This window comes from Cuculus canorus, chromosome 16 (genome assembly GCF_017976375.1).
Source record: "Cuculus canorus isolate bCucCan1 chromosome 16, bCucCan1.pri, whole genome shotgun sequence".
Lineage (NCBI taxonomy): Eukaryota > Metazoa > Chordata > Aves > Cuculiformes > Cuculidae > Cuculus > Cuculus canorus.
The window spans coordinates 3,499,922-3,522,342 of record NC_071416.1 but is presented as its reverse complement, the minus strand read 5'-3'; the positions used below and the strand labels follow the sequence as shown (position 1 = coordinate 3,522,342).

The window sequence follows — 22,421 nt, the reverse complement described above, 5'->3', positions numbered from 1 at the left end:
AAACGTTCATTGGGCCCTGTCAGAGGCTGCCCAGGGAGGGGGTGGAGGCACCTTCCCTGGAGGTGTTTAAAGGACAGGTGGACGAGGTGCTGAGGGTCATGGGTTAGGGAGTGTTGGGAATGGTTGGACTCAATGACCCGGTGGATCCCTTCCAACCTGGTGATTCTATGATTCTGTGATCAGCAACTCCCTTGTTCTGGAGCTGTTGCCAGCCCACCATGTTTGTACTGCGGGATAGAGGGAGGCCGGCTAAGGGCGGCATGAGGCTTTTACACAAAGTGGGAAAAGACCCCTATCCTGGTGGCCCTGTGGCATTGTCATTATATCCCACATGGTGTGTGCCTTTGGGGGCACACATTTCTCCTGGAGTGTATGAAAAGCTGTCTTCTTCTAATCACCAGCCGCTTATCACCTTTAGGTAAATCAATACTTCCTCATCATTGAAAGATCATTTTGTGCAATCAGTCAAGAAGAGAAGCTGAACGAGGACATATTTTTCACAAAAATTTTTCATCAAATTTGAAATGTTTTTAAAAATATAGATGTGCCAGAAAAAAAATGTTGAATGGAAAAAAATTGCACTCAAAAGCCTGTTTTGAAAATTCAACTCCTTTGTTTCAAAACTTGTGATGAAGTTTTATTTTAATGTTTGCCTCTACCATTAGGACATCATGATGAATCCAAGCGATTTCTGAAAGTGACCCTTTGTTTCAGTCCTGGACAGATAAAACTCATATTTTATACCAGAGAAAAAGCAGAAGATAAGCTGGACACCAGAGAGATGCAGGGGTTTGGAAGTTTGGGTGTTTGAATATTCAATATTCGTTCTTAGGTGTAGCAGCTGTGTAAGTTCAAGGTCTGGCTGAGGCGTGCTGATCAGATTTCTGCTGGGACCCATTATTCAGCAGCGATTTGTTTCTTCCAAACTAATTTCCATTTTCCTGTTTTCAAAGTCAGTCACCTCACTGGCGCTTTGTAGAGAGTGCTTTGGTGAGGAGGTTTGGACTAAACTGAAATATTTCTGCATGTCAGTGAAGTGAAAATGAGCTTCTGTTGTAAGTTTACGGTTTACTCTGCACCTGTACTTTGTTTACTATACATTATTTCTGTGTCGGGGGCTCTGTCATCTGGGGATCAGTGCAGGGATGCAGGTGCTTTCCTTGTCGAAGGATACACATCCTCCCTCGTATCTACAACTCAAGCTGCTGCCGCTCATCTTCATTCTGAAAGTTGTCAGTCCATCCTGCTCAACTGAGCAGATGGATCCTCTCCCAGCAGCTGGTGCCCAGGAGGAGCAGTTGTCCCAGGGTTTGCTAGGGTCCCCAGCATGGCTGCGGGAACCAGAGTTTCTCATTGCCTCTTGGGAGATTTGCTTGGTGAAACACTCTGAGCAAGATATAGATGGTGTTATTTGGAAGTCCTCAACACAGGAAGGACATGGATCTGTTAGTGTGAGTGCGGAGGAGGCCATGGAGATAATCCAAGGGCTGCATCACCTCCTGTATGAGGACAGGCTGAGAGAGTTGGGGTTGTTCAGCCTGGAGAAGAGAAGGCTTCAGGGAGACCTTAGAGCAGCTTCCAGGACTGAAAGGGGCTCCAGGAAAGCCGGGGAGGGGCTCTGGATCAGGGAGTGCAGGGATGGGACAAAGGGGAATAATTTTCATCTGCAAGAGCGGAGATTGAGGTAAGATCTTAGGGAGAATTTTTTTGCTGTGAGGGTGGGGAGGCTCTGGCCCAGGTTGGGCAGAGCAGTGGTGGCTGCCCCATCCCTGGAGGGGTTCTAGGCCAGGTTGGATGGGGCTTGGAGTAACTGGATCTAGTGAAAGTTGTCCCTGCCCATGGCAGGGGTTTGGAACTGGGTGGGCTTTAAGGTCCTTTCCAATCCAAACCATTCTGTGATACGATGATTGTATGAAGAGAGACTTGAAATGGCTCATCTCATTGATGTCTGACTAAGAGCTTTGGTACTCCCCTAAAGCGTGAGGAACAGTAGTTTTCTGTGGTCCCACCATCCTTTTCGGGAGGGATACACGACGTACTGTGAGCAGCTACCCCACATACTCAGAAGCTGTAGCTCCTGGTGGATGCAGCTTCTTCTGCTGTGCCAACCACCGCTCCAGACGTGAGGTTTCTCCTAACCTTGTTCGTTCAAGTGGGTTTGATGAAGAGCTCTCAGAGTTGTTCAGCTTCAAGTAATGTTTGAAATTCAAGCTGTGCTGCTTATTTTTGATTGGCCTGAGAAGTTGGAGGGTTTCGAGGAGTCACTCAGGGCTGTGATTGCAATGAGCAAATTAGCACTTCTAGCCCGAAAGCCTGCAGGTGGGGAGGAAAAGTTTTATTCCACAAACAGGACTGAGAGAAGTTTGAGTAGCAGGAACCACATACCTAAAGCAAAGCTGTGGAAGAGGAAGGAAACAAGACTTTGCTTCGTTATTTGACTCTCACCTGGTTTTGCAAATAAACATTTTGTTTAAATTAGCTCCAGACATGACTGCAAACATCTATCAGGGGTCCTTCAAATGTTCATTAAGGACTTTCTTTGAAGTGCTCCTTAATCAAATGCTCTTGTCCATGTGTCGTGAGTTGTTTGTATAATTGGATCCCTCTTTTCCCACTTGCCAGCACTGCTGCTTGAGAAGCAATTTAATAGAAGAACTCTAAGGGGAAGGCTGTGATTTTAGGAGCTTTATCATCGCACAGGTTAGAACTGCCTGTTTCTGTCTCTTCTAGCTTTTTTCAAATCTTGCCATAACTTGGCACAGCTGGAGCCGAGCCAAAGTGTAGACATTTTCTTCTCAGAAGCTCTGGGCCATTGGCCCCACCAAGAGGTGTGGGCTGTACCCTTGTCTGGCCAGCTTATTGCTGGCTGTGCTGCACCATCCCTGCCAAAGTGGGAGAAATTACTTAAGATACAAATATTGCTCAGAGTAGCAAGGCAGCTGCGTGCACAACTGATGGTAAAGCTGGCAGTTCTCTTGTCAGTAGTTAACTCCGTGGCTGAGGGCCATTTCTTGTCTCTACTTCATTTCCCCAGCAGTAAGAATACTCTAATGGGAAAACCTCAGGCTCAAGTCTCACAAGAGAGCATTTTCCTGTTGTTTTCTGGAATGCTTCATGCTTTTGGTGTTTTCCCCTAGGATGCAAAGAGCACTCAGCCTGTTACAGGTGCCTGTTGTTGATGTGCCAACAGATACCACAGAAGAAAGGGCTCGGGAACTTTGCCAGTCTGCAATGCTGTGATGCAAGTCCAGTTTCTGCTCCTGGTTGTGCCACAAGATGCTTTTCTACTCTTGGGCTTTGGGTTTCAGTGTCCCCACTGCCTGGAGTGCTAAAAGCAGTTATGGAGTCCTCAGCACAGGAAGGACATGGATCTGTTAGAGTGAGTCCAGAGGACTCCACAAAGGTGATCCGAGGGCTGGAGAACCTCCCGTATGAGGACAGGCTGAGAGAGTTGGGGTTGTTCAGCCTGGAGAAGAGAAGGCTCCAGAGGGACCTTAGAGCAGCTTCCAGTGCTGAAAGGGGCTCCAGGAAACTTGAGGAGGGGCTCTTGATTAGGGAATGCAGGGATAGGATGAGAGAGAACAGTTTTAAGCTGAAAGGGGAGATTGAGATGAAATGTTAGAAAGAAATTCTTTACCATGAGCATGGGGAGGCCCTGGCCCAGGTTGCCCCAAGAAGTCACGGCTGCCCCATCCCTGGAGGTGTCCCAGGCCATGTTGGATGGGGCTTGGAGCAACTGGATCTAGTGAAAGTTGTCCCTGCCCATGGCAGGGGTTTGGAACTGAATGGGCATTGAGGTCCCTTCCAACACAAACAATTCTGTGATTCTATGTGAAACTATGTAAGAGGACCATGCTCTGGGTCCAACAGGACACAGCCCTTGACGCCCAGTGTGAGCGGGAGAGGTGGTACTTGAGTGCGTGAGGGTGGTGCCGGATTTGCATCGATAGGGTTGCCACCAGTGATGTGCTGCTGGTAGGTCCTCATTGCTGCCCTCATTAAGGATGATGTGTGCTTTCAAAAGGATGATGTGAGACAGCACCCTCACCTGCCTGGGTGGGAGCTGTTTGCACAGGGGTGGGCGGAAGACCTGTGGCTGTTGCAGTAGAAGGGGGTGAGCACCTGGACTGGAGATGTCCCTTGTCTCAGAGGTTAGGGAGCTGTGAGGCTGAAGGCAGCTGGATGCTCAATCGACACTGTGGGTCATTGGTAAATATGGGGTCAGGTCCTTTCCAAATAGTTACGGAGATGTGTTTAGACTAAACATTAGCTGTAAAGGGAGATTGAGATGAAATGTTAGAAAGAAATTCTTCACCATGAGCATGGGGAGGCCCTGGCCCAGGTTGCCCCAAGAAGTCATGGCTGCCCCATCCCTGGAGGTCTTCAATGCCATGTTGGATGGGGCTTGGGGCAACTGGATCCAGTGGGAGGTGTCCCTGCCCATGGCAGGCGGCGGGACTGGATGATCTTTAAGGTCTCTTCCAACCCAAACTGTTCTGTGATTCTATGATTCTGTGTATGGGTTTGGTGTTGCTCATGTGTATTGTGTGTTACAGGCACTTTCGAGAATCAACAGGATGTTTAGCATGAGGATCAGGGTGCCAAGGGTGTCTCCCAAGGGATCCTCGTGTTTGCTCCTCAAACAGGTCGTCAGAGGTCAAGCAGAGCAGCGGGTGATACCATGTTGGACTCCTCCACAGATTTTTGGCCGAGCAGAGTAGATGTTTACACTGACTGCAACACCATTTCTGTAGTGGCAGGAGATTGAGACCCTTGGTGGTAGCTCAGAGAGTGACTTGTAGCATCACTGGGCTTTTCTCCTGCAGGGATACTGTCCCCATCTGTGTCTGAGAAAGTGTGGAGACAAAATAGATGTGAGTTATGCAGCAGTGCTGTTGGTAAGAGGCTAAGTGAAGTTGATTTGAAATTTAGAGTAGCCTTCGAAGAAAGACTGGATTCAGGGCAAAGCTCTGCGTTCAGGTTTGCCCGAAGAAAAATGATCAGGAAAACTTGTTATATTCCCCTAGGTTTATGTTAACAGTTTCGTTGCAGGGGGGTGGTATTTTGGAATTAATAAACTCATCTCCGACAAAGCCTGTGGTATCTGGGGATCCACAAGAGAAAGAGGAGGATATTGCTCTGAAGAAGTGGATGTTCCAGAAAGGGCAGTGCTGAGGTGGTGTGTAATAAGATGTTTCTGGCAGGAGGCCATCAGGGAACTCTCTCTTACACGTGGAGGTATGCACAGGCTCCAAGACACATTTATGTGTATATATATGACTGATATGGCTGATCTTTAAGCAAATACCACATTTGCTGATAAAAAACATGTCCTCCTTCTTCCATCTTGGTGGTAGGATTTGATGGAAGGTTGAAGCAACTTTTTGGCAAATGACCTTGGAGGAAGTATTTTTTTGTTTTTCTTTTCTGATTACTGATTCCATGAGACGGTTAAAAAAAAATCACAAACAAAACAAAGCCCCCAAATTATTTTTTCCATCTGTTTGAAACCTCTAGCTGACAGGGCTAAATTTTATATCAGCAGCAATGCTAGTGGCTGCTTGTTTTAAGCTTGATCCATTCCAGGACCCCAGAAAGTTGTTCTCCTTAAGTCCAACCTAAAGAAATAAGTGAAAGCACTTTTTTCTCCTGTGGGAGCCTCATGCCTATTGCATCCTGTGGGTGGGACAATTGTGCTGAGACTTAAACGTTCTTCCAGCTGGGTGTTATCATTGAAGAGAATTGTAGAATCGTTGAGGTTGAGGAAAGGCCTCTCAGCTCATCCAGTCCAACCATCAGCCCAACCCCACCGTGCCGGCTGAACCATGTCCTGGCCATGCCGTGGCCACATGGTTTCTGAACCCCTCCATGGTTGGAGACTCCACCCCTGCCCTGGGCAGCCAGTTCCACCACTCTTTCAGTAAAGAACTTTTTCCTGATATCCAATCTAAACCTCCCCTGGTGCAACTTGAGGCCATTTCCTCTCATCCTATCTCGTGTTACTTGGGACAAGAGCCCAGCACCCTCCTGGCTCTATTGGGGAGCTGCAGAGAACAATTATTACGACAGTCAGGAGGAGCTAGAATTTCTCTCTGAGCAGCCAACCCAAGCGGAGCTGGATCAGCCCTTTGCACTGCTGCGTGCTGGAAAAGGCTTGCAGTCCTGCAAGGGAGCACCCAGCTTGGGGAGAATGGTTTTTCTGTCTCTCCACTGCTCATAAATCATAGAATCACCAGGTTGGAAAGGACCCATTGGATCATCGAGTCCAACCATTCCTGACTCCGAGCAGAAAATCTTGGACATTTTTTTCTTACGAGTAGCTTTGTCTGGATCCTTGGGAGCAGGATGGAGAGCCAACCCTGCCCCCTGTGCTGGTGGCTGAGAGCGTGGTTGCTCGAGTCTGTTCACAGCCTGTTCATTGTGGCCGTTGCTGCATGCTGCGATCTCTCTTTGCTGAAATGATTTGGCATCTGGCCTGATGCTTCCCCTCTGGAAAGCAGCTCTGTGACCTCTCAGCCTTTGTTTGCTAGGTGAAACAAGCCAACATCAGTCAACCAGCTTGCTTGATGCAATGGATTTTTGGTTCTGAAGGAGGAAGTTAAGCGCTGGAACCGGCTGCCCAGGAAGGTGGTGGAGTCACCATCCTGGAGGTGTTCAAAAAAAAAAGAGTAGCTGTTGCACCTGGGGCCATGGTTTAGCCGGCACAGTGGCGTTGGGCTGACAGTTGGACTGGATGAGCTGAGAGGTCATTTCCAACTTTAATGATTCCATGGTTCTATACCATGCAGCAATGGGGCTGCAATCTCATCTGGGTTTTTGCAGAAGCATCCTGATCTGTTAGTTTGTCTCCAAATGGCTTTCTCAGCATTGGGTATATGAATGTCCCATCCACGTGTCTGAGCCCCAGGGGTGACCTGGGGACACGTCCTCTTGCTGGCCCTGTCCATTGCAGGGAGCCTGGCCTTGTGGTTAGTGCTGGTGCCTCCTGCAGCATTAAGCTCCTGATTACCCTGGTTGGGCAGGTGAATCTCCTAGCAGGAGAAGAAAATGCCAGTAGGAACTAGCTATGATATTTTTCGCTTGCTGTTGCCTGTTCCTACCTTTTAGACATGCAAAACCTGCCAGAAATTAAGCATTATGCACACCTTGTGAGGGTCTCAAAAAGGTGGTGTTTGTTTCAGATTATCAATCAGCTCTGGGAGCTACGGAGAAAGCTGTCGCTGTCTTGTATAGCCCCATCCAAGCAATATTTTTTCCACTGTGTGAAATAACTCGGTGTATTTCTAATTACGCAAACCTAATTAAAGGCTGAATGTAACGACTATGCCTAATCATAATGATACACCCATTTCATTAAAAAAAGCAATTGCTTGTGTACAACAAACCACCCAATTTAGTACAGAATTAATATCCACCTCTCCAGCTGGAGCTGTGCAAGCACCGGCTCGTGCAGGCATCCCCAGGAGGTCCCCATGGCCAAGCTGAGTCTCGTGTGGCCGCGTTCACACCACTGGCTCGTTTGTAAGTAGGTTCTCAAGAAGTGTCTGTAGGATGAGGGTGAGAAAAGACCCTTCCAGCTTCCCAGAGCTTTGAGAGACTGTGGTCTGTGCACCATGACAAAGCGTTCGGGTGAGCACTGAACTGGGATTGAGTGGATTTTGTGCCTGAGGCTCAGCAGTGGTGGAGCAGTAGAGGTGCCTTTGCTTCATTTTCCTGTCAGCTCATTGCTGAAATTACTCTTGCAAAAGCAACTGTGGCTTCATCCTTTCCTTACCTTGGTGAATGAAGCAGGGGATTTGTCCTGCAGCATGGAGACTGCACCCATGTTTCTGGCAGGTCTGTAAGAATTCAGATGTCAGAGAAAGAGCCAAATATGGGACAGAGGGAATAGTATCGGGGCAGGGGGTTAAATAGATAGATAATTGATTTTTTTCCGTGCTGGTCTCATGTGTAAATCCATCGAGGTTAATGAAGCAAGGCAAATTGAATTGAACAGCCCTGTATGGAAGGCTTAGCCTGGCATAGAGGCAGTTTCAGAGGCTCCTCTTGGTGCTCCCTCAGCATCTTTAGTGGCTGCATCTCAGTATCAGCATTTTGCTTGTTTACACCAGCCGACAGGAGCTGAACTCTGATGGCTTCAACCATTTTAACTTGGAACCAAGAAAGCAAACCTCCCATCTAATTTTTCACTGAAATACTTGAATACACGTGTTGGCTGGGGCTTGTTTCTGATCTACCTGCGGTTCTTTCCTGGACCTCTGAGGAGCTTCTGCTGGTGGTTGCAATGGCCCATGGGCTGGAGGCTGCAGAGCCGTGAGCTTGCTGCGTCTCTGCCAGCATTTCTGCAGTTCCCTAGGGAGCCGTCCACAGCATTGCTGTCTTTTGGATGAAGCATCAAATTATTTGTCACGGAAGCACTCGTGGCACTTTGGCAAGGGTTAGTTCTGGAGCTAGAATTAAATTCTGATGGGGATCATTATATCCTGCCAACCCTCCCTGAGCTGAACTGGTGGGGAGTGTTGGACTTCCCGGCCTGCGCAGGTGGGTTGTAGATACATGCCAACAGCAGCCATGCAGCTCGAGTGGGACGGGGGAGAAGGGATTTCTGGCAATCTCGGGATTAAGGATCATCAGGATTTGGATAGGAGGCTGTGTTTGATACATAGGTAGGTACAATGTGGGTTTTTGCAAGAGATAGAGGATCCAGCCACAGCCCCAGGGGCAAAGGAGATGTTCTCTCTGCTAGGACAGCTGATGCCCAAGCTCACAGGTGCTGGGACCATGTCTGGCCATGCCTCTTGCTGCAGGCGGAGAGGGAGCCCAGCCCCAGGAGCTGGTGTGCTGGCCCTGATGTGACCTGTGACTTCTTGGGCCAGAGCTCCCTCAGACACAGACTCTTGCCCATCTTGTATTCCATCTGAGCATCACCCCAGCTCTTTGTGTGCCATAGCACCCACAGCATCCTACAGAGGACACTTCTCTGGAGAGGCACAAGGTGCTGGCTGTGCCTGGGTTCCCAACAGAGATGGCCCGAGAGAAAGGTTTGACCTGACATCTTCTCAGGCCATAGAGATCCTTCATGATTTTTCTCCTTCTGGCGTCACAGCTGGTAGGAGGGATATGGGTCTTATTACAGAAATAGATCTGAAGGTTCGATCACCGGCAGAAAGTCAGTTGTCCTTTGGATCATCATAGAATCATAGAATGGTTTGGGTTGGAAGGGACCTTAAAGCCCGTGGGCAGGGACACCTTCCACTGGATTAGGGGCTCAAAGCCTCATCCAAGCTGGCCTTGAACATCTCCAGGGATGGAGCATCCAAAACTTCATCGGACAATCTGTGCCACTGCCTCCCCATCCTCACATCAAAACATTCCTTCCTAAGATCTCATCTCAATCTCCCCTCTTTCAGCTTAAAACCACTCGCCCTCATCCTATCCCTGCAATCCCTGATCCAGAGCCCCTCCATGGCTTTCCTGGAGCCCCTTTCAGGACTGGAAGCTGCTTTAAGGTCTCCCCACAGCCTTATCTTCCCCAGGCTGAGCAACCCCAACTCTTTCAGCCTATTCTTTTATGGGAGGTGCTCCAGCTCCTGGATCATCTTTGTGGCCTCCTCTGGACTTGCTCCAACAGATCCATGTCCTTCCTATGCTGAGGACTCCAGAACTAAATGCAGGGCTCCAGGTGAGTGTCAGTTATGCCTGGCCATTGTTAAATTGTAAGTGTCTTTCATGAGTGGTAAATGATACCCTGTTGACCCCCCTCTGTTGATGCATTGCTCTGTACAGCCAGTTTGTCCGGACCTTTTACTGCTCGTGCCCAGATGTTTGAGGGCTTCTTGGGTTCACTTTGCTCAGGGTTTGTTTTCCTAAATGATGCTGACAGTGAGCAGGATGCCTTTTCTTCCCTGCTGTCTCCCCCAGCCGCTGCTTGCTGACACCCGCCGGGCTCTGGCAATAGAACTGTTTAACCTTGGTAAATGAAACCTTGCAGGTGTTACTGGAGAAAAGGACTGTGCCAAGCAGCTCTCCCTTGGGTCTCACCTGTACTTACTTTCAGATTTTCGTTGTGATTGCCCAGACTCCTCTAAGAGCAAGACAGGAGCAAAATCAGGCTGAGAACACCTTAATCGTCTCATGGCCCTTTGCAACACTTCTTCTCAGGCTTGGAGATCTTTGGGAAGAACAGGAAAAAAAAACTTTACAGACCACAACTTCCATCCCAGTTTAACTTCAGGAAGGTGAGCCCGGCTACCCCTGGTTTGCACTAGGATGTGCTGGTAGGCTGGTGTTCACTGTTACACATGCAGCAGTTGCTGCAGAGAAATCGGTCAGCGAGAGATGCCATCCCAAGTGCAGCAAAACCACTCTTCAGGTATCTTTGTGTCCTCCTGTCCTTTTGTAGTGAAGGATTTTTGGTGAAGATAAAATTCTCATGGCAGGGAAGGCACCTGCATGGGACAGGGCTAATAGCCATGTGGCACTGCAGTTCCCTTTGCCCACGTCTTGTGGGATGCTTGGAATGACACTTGTGGGATGCTTGGAATGACACTTGTGGCTTATCAACCACAGTCCATGCATGGGCTGGCTGAGCTGCCTGGGATGTGGCTACTTCAGAGCGGACTCAAGGACAATCCCTGTTCCTTAGGACTGTCACCTGCCAGCCATGCCACCTTGGAGTTGTGTCCTGCTGCTTTTAGCAATGGACCTTTTCTCTGGAGCTCTGGCCCTTTGGGCTGATGAGGAACCAAACCCCATCTGCGGCAGATTCCCGGGTCTGGTGTAGGGCAGGACCTCCGAGGAAGGTGTGGTGGAGCACTTTGGGCAGCACAGAACAGTCCAGTGCTGCACCAGGCAGAGGACGTCTCCCACCCAAGTCAAGCTGCTGACAGAGCCTCTGGGAGAGATTTTCATCTTGTATCCCACAACCTTGGGACGGTTGCAAGCATGGACCGTGGTGAGGCTTGGATCCTGAGCTCCCTATTGTGGTGGCAAGAAGGGAGACCATTTACTGGAGCAGTAATTTCCATCCCTTGCCATTTCCCTCTGCTCCTGCACCTTACCCTGCTACGAATAGTTGCAAGAAAGGCATTGCCTGCAGTGAGGGCAGAGGGAACCCCTGTGTCTGCATGAGAAATTGGACTCCGACAGCTGGCAGGAGCCTGTCCGTCACGCAGGCAGCATGTGTGCGGAGGTTTGTCTCTCTTGCTGGATAGACACTGGCTACATAAATAAACAAGCTCTGGTTTTTGCCTTAAGTCACCCTACCGGTGCCTTTTGCTGGCCTTGACTCTTTGACTTGTCTCTTTATTTTTAGCTGCAGGACACTCTGTCCCCAAACCCAGAGAGGACCCAAGTTTTCTCATACCTTTCTAAACATGAGAAGCCAGCTCTCGCCCTTCTCCATATCCCAATTTAGAGAAGGGCAAGGTGGCAGTGCAGTTTCTTCTCCTTGTGCTGGTAAGTAAACTGAGGACCGAAGATGTGAATATCTGTTTGCCCGGTAGCTTATTGAAGGTTGTACTGAATAAGTCTTTGAGAAAGAGTGAGGAAGGCGGCTCTGTCATAAGCAGCAGAAGGGTAGAGGAGTCCTTTTGTGCAGACTGGTCCGTGGTTGCAAAGCAGGAGGCTGAGGGTCAGGTATAGAGTGAAGCTGTTCAATACAGGGGCTTCTTCAGGGCAACGGAGCTGGTGAAGGGTGTAAAGCACAAGTCTTACAAGGAGTGGCTGAGTGCCCTGGGGCTGTTTAACCTGGAGAAAAGGAAGCTGAGGGGAGACCTCATGGCTCTCTGCAGCTCCTGAAAGGGGGTTGGAGTGAGGTGGGTGCTGGGCTCTGCTCGCAAGGAACAAGTGTTAAGACAAGCGGAGACTGCCTGAAGTTGTGTCATCTGAGGTTTAGAGTGGATGTTAGGAAAAAATTCTTTACTGACAGAGTGGAGAGGGATTGGAACCGGCTGCCCACATTAGTGGTGCATTCCCTGTCCCTGGAGGGGTTCACAAACCATGTCCCCGTGCCACTTTGAGCCATGGTTTATTAAGCATAGTGATGTTGGCCTGGCGGTTGGACTGGATGATCTCAGAGGTCTTTTCCAACCTTAATGATTCTGTGATTCTGCCCTGCACGTGTCTCCATCGGTGTAGCTGGCCGTAGCATGTTTCTGGGTCTCCATAGGTCTGCATGGAGCAGGAGCCTCAGTGCCTGTGCTGGTCCAGGACAGCACATGCAGGTGCCGATTGCACAAGAAGTCCGATACCCTCAGGCTGGGGCAGGTTCAGCACGGTGTGAACTATGCCTTTCTCCCTTCAGCCTAGCACTGAGGAGGCCCAGATATGATTTTCCCTTCTGTCTTTTGTCTCATTCATATATGGAAAAAAGAACAAACCCACTCTTGATTCCAGTCAGCAAAAAATAGTATTTCTTTGTATTCTACTGAGAAGGGGATGAGTTTGGGAGTTTATTCTATTTCATTTAAAAGTACAAAATGATTTAGCACAATACAAAATTAAATGTCACTTGGAATAAATGACCAAGTGTTCTTCCATTTGACAAGTGCTGAAACAAGCGCATGGTTTATTTCGTGGTAGTTTTGGTCATGCCAAATCTGCCCTTGCATCCTTCTCTACTTCTGCGGCAGGAGCCACCTTTTCAGCCAGCTGAGCCTTTGCATTTACCCAGTCCCCTGCCCCATCCGAGCATGTCCACCCTGGTCCTCATCACCACATTGGTGCTGTGGGCTCAGCTCTTCGTCATCTTCTTTGCTCCTTCTCTCTAGACTAACATCCTCACTCAGACGCTGGCTTAGGCATGGACTTCAGTTTAAGTGTCTGAATAGCTCCCATGCTGTAATTAAGGCTATTTGTGTGCTTGGAGTTAAGTGCACGCTGAAGCGTTTTGCTGGATGGAGGCATAAAAGCGCCCGAGCTTCAGCCGAGCATTAAAACAGATTTTTACAAGGCACTGGGAGCTGCCAGCCCCACTCCTCAGTGGGGGCTGCTGGTGTAAGATGACCTGGGAATTGTATCTGCTCCCTGCTCTCTGATGCTGCAGACTAAATGTCCTCATGTCTGTTGTTTGCGCCACACTGACGTGTGTTCCTGTAAGACTGTGTGACGACCTTGTCCCCTGGGAGTGCTACTCAAGGGCACAGGCTGCTTTCTGACAGCTGGCAAACCTGCAGCTCCCAGCTGTGAGACACCACGGAGATGCTGGTTTGGTCTATTAAGGTGTCCCAAGCCAGGTGGGGTGTGAGGAATGAGTCCCAGCCGGGGTGTCTTCTCCATCCACATGTGATGGTGCTACTGTGGGAAGCAACACGCAGGGGTGGCAGGAGGGGCTTTTTTCAGAGAGATAGAAAGTGAGACTGAGCAGATGTTGGTGTGGCTTTTATTTGGTGTAAGCAGGCTCATGTGCGTCCAGCTGCTTGCTGGGTCCTGGGGAAGATGGAGCACATCCAACGGTTTGAGCTTGCCCTTCTTATCCTCTGCCAAGAGAGGGTGGTGTGGGTTTATGTCGTTATCCCACTGGGAACCAGGCTGGGAGAAGTCATTGCTAGACAAGGCTTAGCTGATCTTCAGTTGAAGCAGAAATCTGTGCATATTTTAGGGGGCAGCCATACAACTCTTTAACCAAAGGCTGCTGCTGGACTCACATGGGCAGTGGTACCTGACCTCCCTGTGCAGTCGGTGCTACCCGAACTAATAATTTCCTATCTGAGTGCCAATGCAAACAGCTGAGATATTTTGCATTTTTTAATGACTGTCTAATGTGCCTGAATTAATGGAAAAAATGGACTGAAACTAAGATGAGGATATTAAAGGGAGAGGATGACAAATTGGCTTTAGAGCACGGCAGCAACAAGCGCTGTCAGGGGTTCATGCACTGACCTTTATCTAAACAGAACTGTATGTAACAGATAAGAATATTTAACAATAATTAATGTCACATCAGTGCAGAGAACAAAATGACTACATCAAACAGGCAAGAAATCTACTGCAAATTACTCAAAAGAGAAATGTCAGCTTCTTCCTATCTGCAACCTGCCTTGTGCTGATGGTGCTGGAATTAGACAGGAGGGCACACGAGTGAAGAAGCTATTAAAAAAGATTTAGGGACTGGATAATATATATGTAAGTGAGTGAGAGAGGCAGAATCAAGCAGCACAATGGCAGGTCGGCTGGACCAGTCATGTAAAATGAAACACCGAACTGAGGTGGTACTTGGGTGCAGGGGTAAATGTGTATAAACCAATTAGCTCCACTGCTGAAGTTTTGACTGGAGGCTTAGGGCTTCCCTTTCCTTTCTCTTCCATCTCCAGGGGTCCCAGTGCACTGCCACGCGCCAGCTCATACAGCGTCTGTGCCCCTCTGAATGGCGTATACCTCCTCTTAAACATCAGTGCAGTCGGAGTAATTTGCTCAGACTGCACTGCAGGAGATTATTCACAGAATGCACAAATCTAGTGAAAAGCCCAGCCCTAGACACAGAATCACAGAATCAATAGATTTGGAAAAGATGTCTCAGCTCATCCAGTCTAACCATCACCCCAACCCCACTGTCCCTCTCCAGTTGCCACGGCCACATGGTTTTGAACCCCTCCAGGGATGGGGACTCCACCACTGCCCTGGGCAGCCTCTGCCAGTGCTTCACCACTCTGTCAGTAAAGAACATTTTCCTAATATCCAGTCTGAACCTCACCTAACACAACTTGAGGCCGTTTCCTCTCATCCTGTCCCTCGTTACTTGGGAGAAGAGATCAGCACCCACCTCCCTAGAACCTCCTTTCAGGTAGTTGTAGAGAGCGATGAGGTCTCCCCTCAGTCTCCTCCAAGCTAAACAGCCCTATGTCCCTCAGCTACTCCCAAAACTCCTGAGCTCCAGCCCCTTCCCCAGCTCCATTGTCCTCCCCTGGACACACTCTACAACGGATTGGTCCTTCTTGGCTTCATTCCCCTAAAGCCAGTGGTGATGCAATGGAAAACCTATGTAGTTTTATTCTAAAAGGATCTTTGTGCCCATTGTAATAGTTCATTTTCTAAACATAAATTAATTTATCTGCATGACCGTGGGAAGTGTTAATAACCTCAGTTAGCAAAGGTGAGATTGAGGCACAGAGCTGGAGCCCAAGGTCATGCAGCGAGTCTGCGGAAGGGCCAGGAACCGCTCCTGAATCTCTTGAATTTCTGGCTGGTACCTTAAAGGCCAGTCCTGTCTGCAGTGCCTTACCCACCCTGCAGTCCTCTGATTAGTTTTGTTGTCAACATTTCCCTGGTGGGAGGAGGCAGCAAGGTGCCTCTGGATTAGCAAGCTTGTGAAAAATGACTTTCCAACTGGCCTGGTGACCTTTTGACAGCAGGAGAGAATCTACAGGCTGAAGATTGAGACGTGGTGATTTAAAATTAGAAATGATGGGGAGCTATATCGTTGCCCCTTGAAGTGGAACAGGAAAACTGACCTCTCCTACATCCCAGCCTGGGCTGGGACCTGGTTTAGGGTATCGTATCTCCATTACAGAAAATACTCTTGGGCAAGGCATGCCTTGTTTCCAGCTGCATGGAGCTCATGGCTCATGGATCAGGACTGCATGGGGGTGTGTGGGAGAGGGGAAGGAGCAGGCGGCATCGCTGCAGCATCCCTGCAGCATCCCTGCCTGAGAGCTACTGTGCAATGTTTGGCTTCGCTGGTTCTGTCAGTAAAAGTGTGGGATCCGCTCAGCTGCTAAACAAACGGAGCCCAAGGTTGGCTGAGCAGCTAAGTTCCAATTAGAGGATCTGAATATTGATTCACTGAGGAGAAAAGGTAACGGTAAAGGATCGCTGGAAGACTAAAGCTAAACTGATGTATTGCTTAAAGTGAAAGGCTGTGAATTTGCATCAGAATATAAGAGCAGGGCCTTGCCAATGACAGGCAACTAATTAAAGTGCATCTGTTAAGCGGAGTTTCTCCCTATTTCACCTATGGCTGGAAGTAAAGAAAAGGCACTTGTTAGAAAAATAGTCACTATTTAAATCCTGGGTGTTACTGATGCCATCCAGATAGGCACAAAGGCTAGAGATCTCCACTCTGAAGTTTCAGGCACCTCTATTTCAGGAGGAACATCCTCAAAACAAGTCATCTCAAACCAGGCAGGAGCCCAGGAAACCTCACGCTCCATCCAAGCTTCTCTGCATTTGTTTTGAAGTCAAGTGGTTTGGTTTCTGCACGCTGTCTGCTGTCTCTGGCACGTTTTAACCTGCAGAGTTTGGAGTGCTCTGGAGGGCAAATGAGAAACGACCATCATGCAGAGGAGTGGCTGGGGTTGGAATAAGTCCAAACTCCTAAGCCTGCATGGAAACCCCATGAGGATGATCTCAGCATGGAGGGGTGCATGTAGTGGGTCTGATTTTGGGCTAAGGATGGAAAAGCCTCAGTGTTGGAAGGTGTTTTGGGAAGGCTTAAGCTAAGTGAGCTGCCCTAAATCCTATGGAGACTCTGAAGCAGTGCAGAAGGTGAACTCCAGGTCTCCTTTCCCTTATAATGCGTTGGTGAACAACTCCAAAGGTGCAGCATAAGCTTCTCTTGATCTTCTTTGGTTTTGCTGTCTGCAGAAGGTTGATTGAAACCCTCAGTATGAACTTAACAAAAGTGTTTTGTTGCTTTGTTTGCGGAAGTGTTTGATCCTGGTGCTGGAGCAGGAAGAAGGGGATTGGGTGACATGACAGAAAGCAGAAACCCCCTGCCAGCCAGCTCAGCTTCCAGGGCAAACTTCAGTGTCTTGAGATCAGTTCCACAGTTGTGCTCTCCAGTCTCACCTGGACACATCAAACCCAGCTGGGCATCTTGTGTAGGGCATGGAAGGGATGCAAAGTGATACCCAGAGAGGAAGAAGCAAGAGCAGCAGATGACACGTGGCCACACTGCTGTACCTCCACTCACCCATCCTTTATGCTGACACCAGCCCTGCTCCACCTCTTACAAGGTCTGTTGCTGTGATGCTGGAATGACCTTCTCTTCCTTTCAAGTTACTTGGCCTGACAAAGATGCTGTTTCTTCTCTCTCATTTCAAAAGGAAATTTGCCCACAATGCTTGAGGGAACAAAGAAAGCAAGAAACCAAAGAGAAAAGGAGTTTTCAAGTTGCACCATCTGAGTCTTTGCTGAAGCGTGCTGCTGGTGTCAACCTTTTTTATGCACATCCGGAGCTGATGCCATTTTGCACCTGCTCCACACTTGTTTTTAAACGACGCATAATTATGATAGGCAGTGTAAAGATGAAGCTTCATCCCCAATTAAATTGCGTTTTCTGTCTTTTCATTTCCTGCCCCAGTTGAGAAGGAAGCCCCTGGAGAGAAAGATCTTTAAGTTTAATGAAGTAGGAGGTGCCTGCAAAATTAAAGGTGATCTTGTTTATTAGAAGAAAATTGGTGTTGATATACAGCGTTTCCAGAATATTGTGCTTCTGTGTGATGCCCCAGGGAGTGCTTCAAGTTACTAGAAATGCCGATGGAAGAATCTCAGGTCATTAGATAAGAGAATCCAGTCCACGAGAGCTGCAGCTCAGAAATGAGTTCAGTTCTGGAACCCTTGGCACAGGAGGGACGTGCAGCTGTTGGAGCGAGTCAAGAAGAGGCCACGGACATAATCCAAGGGCTGGAGCACCTCATGTACAAGGACTGGCTGAGAGAGTTGGAGTTGCTCAGCCTGGAGAAGAGAAGGCTGTGGGGAGACCTTAGAGCAGCTTCCATTGCTGAAAGGGGCTTCAGGAAAGCTGGGGAGGGGCTCTGGATCAGGGAGTGCAGAGACAGGATGAGGAGAAAGGATTTTAAGCTAAAAGAGGAGAGGTGAGGTGATTTAGATGCAGCACCAGGCTGGTCCTTCTTCATTTATCCAAAGTTCCTGACTGATCCCGCTGCAGGTGCCAGCCCAGTGGCTCATGTTTGGCCTGCGGCCCTGGGGAGAAAGAAGGGCAGCGCCCGTCCACATTGGGTGAACATGAAGGACACTTCTCCAGTTTTCTACAGAAGATGTTAGAAACCCTCAAAGAGAAAGTCTCTTTGCAGGACTTCTGACCTCGGCTGTTAGCAACTGGTGCAGAATTATGGCTTTGGGGAAGCTAGAAGATGTTTATGTGGGGTTCTTCATCCCTACATGAAGTGGAGGTGTAAGCATGGTGACCTTCACTGCACCCTAAGCCTGTGGCACTGCGAGCACCCCGTACCAACCTTGCTGCTTCATTGGGCAAGTTCTCTTTGCTGCTTCATCAAAATTCAGCCCATTGTGACAAATCCCCTGCCCTGGGGATGAGTCTTGGATTTTTAAGGGTCTATGATATATCTTGGTCAGTATTTACACTATTTCATCCTTTATTCCTTCCCCCAACTTCTTCTGAATGCCATCCAGCCCTCATGATTTATGGCCCGTCAGTGTGTTTCGCTTTTTGCTGGAGAATTTATATTTAATTTTTATGCCCGTTATCATTCAGGGAGAGAAGGGAAATGCTTTGGGAGCCCAGAGTGGAAATAAAACAGCACGTTTTAGTGCAGTTACTTTGTTTGAAAGATCTGGTTGTATTTTGACAGGGTACTTATCTCCTTCCTCCTTCACTTTTGCATGCTGGGTTGAAATGATTCTAGAAAAATCACGAGATGGGGCACTCGATTGATGGACTCCAGCCTTGCCAGGGCTGTTCTGCTGCTCCTGCTGCTTGAACTCATTAGGACTCATGTAGTGAAGAGGAACTCTGTGTAAGAGCAGGTCAATTTGGTCTTTTATGTAGCTGTACGTTTGGGAAAAGAGGGATTATGCAGCAGTAAAAAGGTGAACTTCCTTTTCTTAGCTCCCTTAATCTTCCCAATGGTGAGATTTTTCTGTTGAGCCTTCTGTACAGCTTCTACTTGAGGTTATCGGTCAGCTTTGCACATCTCACCTGCGTCTAGCTGAAAATCCTAAGGGACACAGAGAGATGCAGTAATTTGGTGTCAAAGAGGCACCAGTGCACAGTGGAGCCAGGACCAGAACTCACAGCTTCTGATACTCTTTGATGCATTGTGACCCTCTGCCCCTCGTACTTCCCCACCCCTCGTACAACTTTGGAGTTGTTCTTATCAACAGAACACTTCAGGAGCAAAGTAAGAAATTTTGTCTCGGTTAAGGCATCTGGGTAAGTTTGGGAGTGTGATGGGAGAAGGTGTGCAAGTACCTTATCCAGATCTCGGGTGAAAACTGTTCGTCCTCCATCCTCGCTGGGATTTGCTTCTGTAATTCTCCATCTGCCCCATTCTGTCCAAGCAATGGCAAAGTAGGGACCTTCAGGGCTCCAGCAGGTGTGGTCAGAGCAGGCCATGAGCCATTTGCTTTTCCATATCTCTGGTGGCTCTGAGAGTTTTGATATTCAGGGCTCCGCTCAGACCTGGTTTGACCTCAAGTTTCTCTTACTCTTTCCCCTCTTCTGCATCTCTCCTGCATGAATACCCATTCTGACAGCATTGCGGCTCTCCTCATTGATTCCAGCACTTTATTTATTCACTTGAACTTCTGAGAGTTGCTACCAAGTCTCTGAGAGGCTCAATAAACCTTGAATGCTGGGTCCAGTGAAATAAGGGGAACTGGGGAAACAGCACTGGAAAGTTTGTCACGTCGAATACTTTCTTGAGTTCTCCGATAATGAGAAATGTGGCCATGTGGCAGCATCCCCTGCTTTTAGCCTTTGTCACTGTGGTGGCTTTGTAATGCAGAGCTTTGAACCCCCGTGCAGGAAGGATTATCCGTCAGTGTGCTGCCAGACTGCACAGAGGCTTCTGCTGTGAAAGCCAGCGTGTCATTTCTGATCAGGTCATTAGATATGTGTGTCCTCGTCCATGGTTGAAGCCCAGTGCTTCATTTCTCTGTCTCTTTAGTGCTTTCTCTGTTTTAATTAAAAGCTTCATTCCAGTTTGACCTTTTGCAATGCTGTGGCGTAACAGACTGAATTGAGCCTCTAATTATGGAGCGTCTCTTGTGGCAGGATGGGTGGATGAACTGTCTGTGTGCCCTAACGTTGGTGACGACTGGCAAGAGCCCTGACTGCTCCTCCTGCCCTCTCCGTGGGATCAGGCAGCCCACATATCTGAGCAGTTCATAGAGCAGGGTAGAAAAATTATTGCTCTTTCAATAAAAAGCCATGGTTACTCATAAAACATTGCTTGGAAGGCAGGAGGTGGGAATCACTGCTGGTTTGAGGAGGGTGGAGAATGCAGAGCAGGAATCTCACAGTGATATATTACCTCTGTTGTACATCATTGCTAGCCCAAAAAGGATGATTTGTTTAAATAGCTGGATCTTGTTAATGGCTTAGAGGCTGGAATTGGGAGTATGGAGACCTGGAGGCAGTTTGCATCAGCTCTGGACAGTGTAGGCTGTGAGGTTGGAGGCACAGTCCCAGCTCTGGAGCCTGGGGCTGAGAGCACGGAGCACCAAGGAGGTCTCTCTGCATCTAATCCATTCAACCACAGCTCCAGCTCCTTGCCCGGAGTGCTGGGGCAGGGGGAGGAGTCGGTGTGTGTTTGGTTGCAGAGGAGTGAGGATTTGATGTGACCTAGATCCCACGTCTAAAGCATTAGCCCAGTTCTTAGGGGAGGTGCAGCCATGCCTTCCCTGCGAGGAGGTTTGTCTGCAGTCCTGACTGTGCCAACGCAGCCCTACCGGGGGCCTGTTCAGCAGGAACTTGTGTGTTGCCCAGCATTAAAACGCTGTAAAAAGTCCTGCAGTTCCCACTGCTGAATTGTAACGCCTTGGGTGTGCTTCTACCTGGTGAGTCTCCCAAGGTTACACATCAGTGCACCGCTTGCAGGCCAGCCAGAAACCTCAGTCCATGGCAGGGAAGGGAAAGCACCTTCAAAAGTGGGTAGATGAGGAACCTGGGGACGTGATTTAGTAGTAGAAAGGTACAGTTGGAGTTGATGGTCTCTAAGGTCTTTTCCAACCTAATGATTCTATGATAATTTAAAGTCCCAAGAGGTGTCCTGGCAGCTCAGGAGACCCAGAGGAACGGACTTAAAGGAGAACATTTCAGTTCTCAAGGAGTGCAGGGGTAGGTCAAGGGAGAACAGCTTTAAGCTGAAAAAGGGAAAATTTGCATTAGATATTAGGAAGAAATATTTTGCTGTGAGGGTGGGGAGGCCCTGGCCCAGGTTGCTCAGAGAAGCCATGGCTGCCCCATCCCTGGAGGTGCTCCAGGCTGGTTTGGTTGGGGCTTGGAGCAACCGGATCCAGTGGGTGGTGTCCCTGCCCATGGCAGGAGGTGGAACTGGATGGGCTTTGAGCTCCCTTCCAGCCCAAACCACTCTCTGGTTCTGTGATTCCATGAAAGTGTTTGGACTCAGCCTGAGCCAAAGCAAAGTCTTCACTTTCAAAACAGATATCTTTTTTTAAGAAAAGAAAAAAGAAAAAAAAAACCAAACATGCATGAAAAAGTTTCTGCTTTACTGTGAGATATTTCAGTTTCAAGAAACTCTGTTTTCCCTGAATAAATCGCAGCCACTGTGAACAAAAGTTCCTGCCTGCGTCTTTCCACCAGCTGCCTGGTTCTCTGCAAGTATTAATGTGATGTAGCTGTTCTTGTGGGGTTTCTCGCAGTCGAGCCAGTCTGCACCACCTCCCCAGCACCTCTTCCAAGTACTCAGCCCCGAGAACACAACCGACTCTGTCTGCTCCGATTTGAGATCCTTGCTAAGCAGCTCAGAGTCTTATATTGGAAAGTCCTGGGTCTGATCCTTGCAGACAACCAGGCAGCGGCTTTGCTTTCCAGTGCAGCATAGCCTTCTCTGCTGAGAGTTAGAAAGTACTGGATTATCTGCTTACCACAACTGGCAAAAAACCCTTCTGTGTCCTGATTCTTGCAGGGTGAAGCTGAGACCGTAGCGGGGTGCTGCACCTGCTCCCGGACGGTGACGGGAAGGACTGAGAAGCCCCAAGTGCCCACACCAGTCCCAGTAAGTAACTGTGTCTTGAGTACTTTTAGATGTGATGGATGGTGGGAGGGATCCCTCCAATTCCTGGATGCTGGTGTTCTGCTGTCCGAGGCGGGACTCAAGAGATTTGGGGCAGCAAGGACACCGTGCTTCAGATGCTGAGCTGTATGAGTGGGCTTCACTCTGAAGGTTTTCTCCTTCAGCCTGCTGAAAGCAGCCTGATCCTGGCCTGGCGTAAGCGTTCAAAGAGTCAAAGGTGGATGGATATGCTGAGAATCTGCCAACGTTCATTCTTTTGCTACTGGCAATACAAATGGGATTGCTTTAAATACAGCCTGATGGATAGATTGAGATATTTTTGGATGTGGTGGGTTTCATCATGTTTTCATTTCTGATTCATTGCTTGTGTTTGTTCTAAAAGTTATGTTTGTGGTTCACCGTTAGTCAGCGTGAATATGCTCAGGATTTCTGAGTAGTGGAGGGGTGAACTCAGCTCTTGAC

At 48.7% G+C, this 22,421-nt stretch overlaps 1 protein-coding gene across 7 annotated transcripts in view; it reads left to right on the top strand.

Annotated features, from left to right (window-relative positions):
* Positions 1 to 22,421, top strand: part of RALY (RALY heterogeneous nuclear ribonucleoprotein) — a 145,974-nt gene that overhangs the window by 30,583 nt on the left and 92,970 nt on the right. For 6 of the 7 annotated variants that reach the window (XM_054081435.1, XM_054081437.1, XM_054081434.1 and 3 more), the window contains exon 2: positions 21,852 to 21,941. The gene's annotated coding sequence lies outside the window, so the exon portion shown is untranslated. Of the gene's footprint in view, positions 1 to 11,405; positions 11,458 to 21,851; positions 21,942 to 22,421 lie in introns of those variants that run through there. The other variant, XM_054081438.1, reaches the window with a different exon arrangement.